This window comes from Crocodylus siamensis, chromosome 5, assembly GCF_052110815.1.
Source record: "Crocodylus siamensis isolate JL-2025a chromosome 5, ASM5211081v1, whole genome shotgun sequence".
Classification (NCBI taxonomy): domain Eukaryota; kingdom Metazoa; phylum Chordata; order Crocodylia; family Crocodylidae; genus Crocodylus; species Crocodylus siamensis.
The window spans coordinates 149,485,693-149,491,692 of record NC_143399.1 but is presented as its reverse complement, the minus strand read 5'-3'; positions in this window follow the sequence as shown (position 1 = coordinate 149,491,692).

Genomic DNA, 6,000 nt, shown 5'->3' with positions numbered 1-6,000 from the left:
TCCTCCGCCCTCATCTTCCCCCTCCCCCGACGAGCCTAGTTTAAAGCCCGCCGAAGGAGGTTCACCAACCTGGAAGAGAACACACGCTTACCTTTAGGGGAAAGGTGGAGCCCATCCCATCCCAGCATGTCTCTCATCACGATGTGCCGGTCATGGCTGAGGAAGCCAAAGCCCGCCTCGAAGCACCATTCCCGTAGCCTCCAGTTGGTCTCCGCTATGCACATCTCGTGGCGTCTGCCTCGACCGCTCACTGGCAGGATGGAAGAGAAGACCGCCTGTGCGCCCATCTCCCTCAGCACGCCTCCCAGAGCATGGTAGTCCTCCATCAGGCGATCAGGGGCTCTCCTGGCCGCATCGTTAGTACCCACATGGACAAGGACCATGGGGTAATAATCGGTAGGCTGGATGATGGACTGGAGCATCCCCTTCACATCCTGAATCTTCGCTCCGGGCAGGCAGTAGACCTCACGTGCTGAGGGATCCTGGCGAGAGATGGGGCCTTCCGTACCTCTCAGGATGGAGTCACCAATCACGATGAAGCAACGCTTCCTCCTCTTAGGCCTCTTGACTCCCGCCGCCCGCACAGGACATTGTGTGCGCAGAGTCTCCTCCCTGGTATCTTCCACTGCTCCCTCCTCCTCCAGGGCTGCCAGGGCCTCGTACCTGTTCTCCAGATGGACAGGAGGAACTGGTGCCGCAACATGGTTTATAGACCTGGCACAGGAGACCGTCTGCCACTCAGCAGTGGAGGGCTCATCCCGGGCTGCCCTCTCCTCGGTCGTACCACCCTGCAGAGAAAGAAAATACCTATCAATTTCCTCCTCTGCCTCACGGATTCCCCTCAGCCTGCTAACCTCCTCCAGGAGCCCCCACACCCGTTCCTCCAGGGTCCTAAGGCGGATACCTACAGGACAGGTGCAGGAGTCCCCAGTCCCTGCCCCTCCAGACCTTGCCGGGCAGTTCCCGCAGGCCAGGGGGTTGGAGGACGGTAGCCCCCCCGAGGACTCCGTCTGGGTGGAGGCCTCGGACAAGCCCCGGGAAGGCTGCGCCCCCCCAGGCAGGGGCCCTGGCAGAACTCCGTGTCGACACCATCGCAGGAGTTACTGCCCTTACTAGCAGAGCAGGGGTCAGTCTCTGGGCCCCGCCTGCTCACCTGCCGGCGCGAACGCCGCCGCAAACGCCAGCGCGCTCTTACAGACCGCGCCTGTTTGCGCGGCTCGGGAGTGTGGCTCCCTACCGGCTCGGCTAAGAGGGACCCAGGGGGCTTCCCCTCCGGATCCGGCTCAGCTGCGCCGGCCCCTCAGTCCCTCAGCCCCACTTACCTTAGGGGGATCAGCTGCTGCTGCCCCCTCAGCTGCTCCGCTCGCCGCTGCTGCTGCTGCACTCTCTTCCGCTCTCCTCCGCTCCGGGTCCAGAAAGGAGGCACACGTGTGGGAAGGGCACACGTGCACCTGTGTCCCTCCTCTCTCCACTGCTCCTGGCCTCCAAGTGCCGGAAGCTACGTCAAACCGCCGTTTATAAAGGAGGCGGTTTGAATTACCCGCCGCTGCTTTACCCACCAATTAGGCGCTCCGGTGTCACCGGAAGTGCCTGTCGATGATCCCGCCCCTGTGCACCCCCACTGGGGGGATCCAGTGAGACTGGAGCCTGCTCCCCTAGGTTAGTCCCGGGGGGCACTCCTGGGGGGCACTCCCTGGTAGCGGCGCCTTGCCTCGCCGGTGGCGCTTACCCACAGGCACCTGGCTCAGGTGGTCCCGAGGGGCACTGTAGTCACGGAGGGAAGCACTGGGCCCTTGCCTAGCTCAGGCAGGCTCCGGGGGGGGGTGGAGATCAGGGTCACCACTTTTCTCGGACAGAGCCTGCTTTCCCGGGCTGCTGCCAGGCTGCCTGGAGGGCTTCCTGCAGAGCCATGGAGCTGCATGAAGCCTAGTGCTTTGCTCTGTGGCTGTAGGTGGCAGCAAATTAAAACTTCCCAAAGAAGTTTTAGTTTGCTGCACCCCAAGTAATTTAAGGCGCATTACGCCACCGAATTTCCTACAGCGGTTGGAATTAGTATACAATACACTGCTGAGATATGCAAACATTGACACCATTAAAGTGGTGCAAAAACATTTAGCCCGCTTCAAAGTGTTGTGCACACATGCCTCTCATTTCATGTACATACGCCACTAGAGGCCTTTTATATAGCTGTTATAGAAAATAATCTAATTAGCAGGGATCCAGGTTTTCCTCTTCGAAGGAGAGAAATGAGGATTTTCCCTTTGCAGGCTGGTAGCCTTCCAGCCTGCAAGGAGCTGCTTGGGGTGGGGGGTGGCACTACATGCATCTAGATGTGCACATGTGGCCAGCATACAACCAGGCAGGGTGGTGGGAGCAGCCCTGACAGCTGCATTTAGACAAGTCTGTGGGGGGCAGGGGATGGAGAGCCAGGGCTTGGGGAGGGGTGAGGAGGGGCATGTGAGTCTGTGGAAGGGGTGTGTGGAGGGAGGATGGGTGTGTGAATGGGGGCAGGCGCCTACTGGTGCTGGGGCAAATTATACAGGCACTGGGGCTGTGGCAGGGCAGGGGGGAAAGGGGGAAGCACCTGGCCCTCTGGCAGGGAAGGAGGGGGCCTCTTTGGGGGTGGCGGGGAGCAGTGTGGCCAGGCCAGCAACATGGGCCAGTGCTCACGCTCTCAGAGGTGGGGTGGCTGGGAGATGCTGCTTGGGGAGGAGAGCGGCATGGCCAGACATCTTGGCATGGTGCCGGAGCCCCAGCCTGGAGTGAGAGGCGGGGTGCCACAGACCTCCCCTTCTTGTTGCCTGTGCTGGAGCTGGGCTCACTCTGCCGCTACCCACATGAGTCAGAGCCACTGTACTCCAGCTCAACGGGGATGGGTCAGTTGGGAGGCCGCCTCTGGCAGGACTGACGGGCAGGTGACTGGCTTGCAGAGTGAAAGGCACTAGCAGGGTTGGGGGCCTGTGGTTTGGGAGTGAGAGGCATTGGGCTGGGGGACTACCAGCAGGGCACCAGCAGATGGGGGGGAGGGGAGGCTGCAGGTCAGAAGTGAGGGGCCGGGGGGCTGTGTGTTTGGAGTGAGGGGGACCAGCATGGCCCGGAGGAGCAGGGGGCTGCTGGTTGGAAGTGAGGGGCACTGCCAGGGCTATGGGGGCTGTGGGTTGCGAGTGAGGGGCACCAGCATGGCTTGTGGGGCAATGTTTCCTCTAAGGTGTAGCAATCTGTAAACACACTGCTTTGGTCCATTCCCAAATTGGTCCCACCCCTGCACGCTGCTTTGGTCTGGCCCACAGTATAACACAGCCCTGGTTCAGTAAAGCAGCCTAATGCATGCTTAACTTCCAGAATGTGTTGCCATAAAAACAGGTCCTGCTTTATATGTACATCAGGCAAGGATCTACCATAATACATTCATACATTCAGCCAAAATGCTGAATGTTCAGTTACTCTCATTTCTGCTTTCTGCAAAAGTATCTATGCTTTTCTAACTTTAAAGGTACTATCACCATATCCAGAAGGTAGATAAAAATAAGAAAAGCAGATACACTTCACTTTCAATATACCTTTATGAGGGTACAGAAGTAGTACATACCATTGTAAAATGTGAATAAAAAGATGAAGTCCGAATTGCTAAAACTGACATTGAGTGCCCAACTTGAGATCCCTGCCACCTGTCTTTTTGCCATGTTTAGGATGTTTTAAAGAATATTAGGTTTTCAGTGCATCGGCTTCATTGACTAGAGTTGCAGCTGTTAAGAGTTCAGTACTTTTGCAAATTAGGTCCCAAGCTATTTTAACTTTGGGTGCTGATAAAATAATAAACACACAAACTGGCCACTTATGGAAAGCTCGGCTTGGTTTTTTGTTTTTTAAGATCCCACAGCAGAAACAGCATTAGAATCCAATTTTCCATAATACCATTGAGCTGTATGAATTGAGACCATCTTTCTCTTACTTGTGTACGGGGTGTCAGACATGGCCTATGCTCTGGCCCCTGACTCATGCACTGTGTGGGCTGGACCTGGAGCCACGTGCACTTCACGCAGCACAGGGTAGCCCGTGCCCCAAACCCCCGTGCCACATGCAGCACTGGGTCCACCCTGTGGGCAGCATGTACCCCATGCCAGTGCCAGGAGCCAGCATGTACTTCATGCAGTGCATGGACTGAACCTGACACCATGGGGGTGCACAGGGGGGCCCATCCAGCCCGGCTCATGAACAAGCACAGCGACGCTCATCCAGCTGTGCTGGCCAGATGAGTTTGACACCCCTACTTTAGCACCATCCATGCCTCATCCAGATTGTACCTTCTGCAATAAATAAAGCATGGTTTATAGAAACCGTCTCAGCCACTACTTGGGCATAGGTTATTCCCTGTGCACTGAATAAAACAGGAACTTTGAGGAAGATGATTGCAAATCTTCATGTAATTAAAGACTAACTTGAAGCATATACACAAGAGGGTTGAATTAAGGTTTTATGGCCAACCTAAACTCTTGTGTCTTTAACATTTGAGTGCTTGGCTTCAATAATGAGCCTTAATATTAAGATTACAACTCTTTATATGATAATTTGATATATTTTAATATTAATTTGATAATTTTCATTTTATATATGGATATGCTGAGACAAATTGGGTTTTCTTCCATTTCCATCCTCAAAGTAAAGGAAAAAGAAACTAGTAAGCCAGTTCAAGGGTAACATTTTCCTAGAAAATCTGAAGTTATTTGACAAGAAAATCCTAAGTCAGGGCACTTTAAAACAAGGTGTTTTCAGAGGCCAAGGATTTTATCCAGAATATTTTTGCATAGTACATTGTTCTCAGTATGTTATGTTTATTGTCATTTAAAATGTAAGTAGGATAACATGCAGCAGTACTCTGAAAGGTGTTTTTCTCCAGAACTTGTTTTAATGAATTATAATAGTGCCTTTTGGGAAAACTGAAACTTTTGGATTGATACTGACTAATTATATGTGAAGAGGGTACATACCGGCTTACACCAGGACTCTGACAGGGTTTTGGTATCCCACCCTAGATATCTGAATGATACGAATTACCGCTTACTGGGCACATTTATACGAGATGTTTACTGTGGAGCGGACTAATTAGCTCCACAGTAAAACATCATCTACACGCGCTGCGTTATTTGGCCACAGTAAGCTAATTAACGTTGCTATAGGGTAGTACTGCCCAACACAAGTACTAGCCTACAGTGACATTATTTAGTTTGTCATAACACCCGCGTAGACGGTGACTAGGCCCGCCTGGGTGCTCCATTGTGGGGCTGTCTGCCAGCTAGCACCACACTAGAGCACCCTCTTGCCCCGGCCAGGCTCTCTGAAGCACGCTGACCCAGGTCAGAGCAGCCCTGGGCTAGTAGGCTGATCCCTGTGGCCCCCTGCCAGCTGGGGTTGCTTTGCCATGGCTCAGAATGCTGCTGTCCTGGCCACACATGTAAATGCTGTGGTCAGGAGCAATGGACTCCAATGCAAACTGCACCGGAGTTTACTGCTTTGCATTAATATTGTGTAGACATACTTACCGGAATAGAGAACCCTACTTGTGCAGATTTGTCCTCTTCACTATTGTCAACAGCTGTTTTATTCTCAATCATGTGGACTTTGGAAAGTTGGTAGAAGAAAATAACTTTTGGATTGGTTTGGATTTTGTCTCAATTTTGAGGAAGTTTATTGAAAAATTAAATAGAATTTTGCTCTGGTTATTAATATACCACCTTGTTACTGTTTAATTGGCTTGATTAATTGCTCCTAGACTGAACAATTAATTTTGCATTCATAAGAGCTGACTGACCTAGTTCTGATAGTAGAATCCCTGTGAGAAAAGGGTGGGCTGCAGATAAAATGCTTGTTCTTATTAGTAATGCATACCACACAAGCTATGCATTCCTGAATTTAAATAAAAGTCATTTTTATTATTACACCAGTAGTGAAACAAGCATGAAGTCATGTAAGCACTAAATGAAAACAACTACTATTGTCACA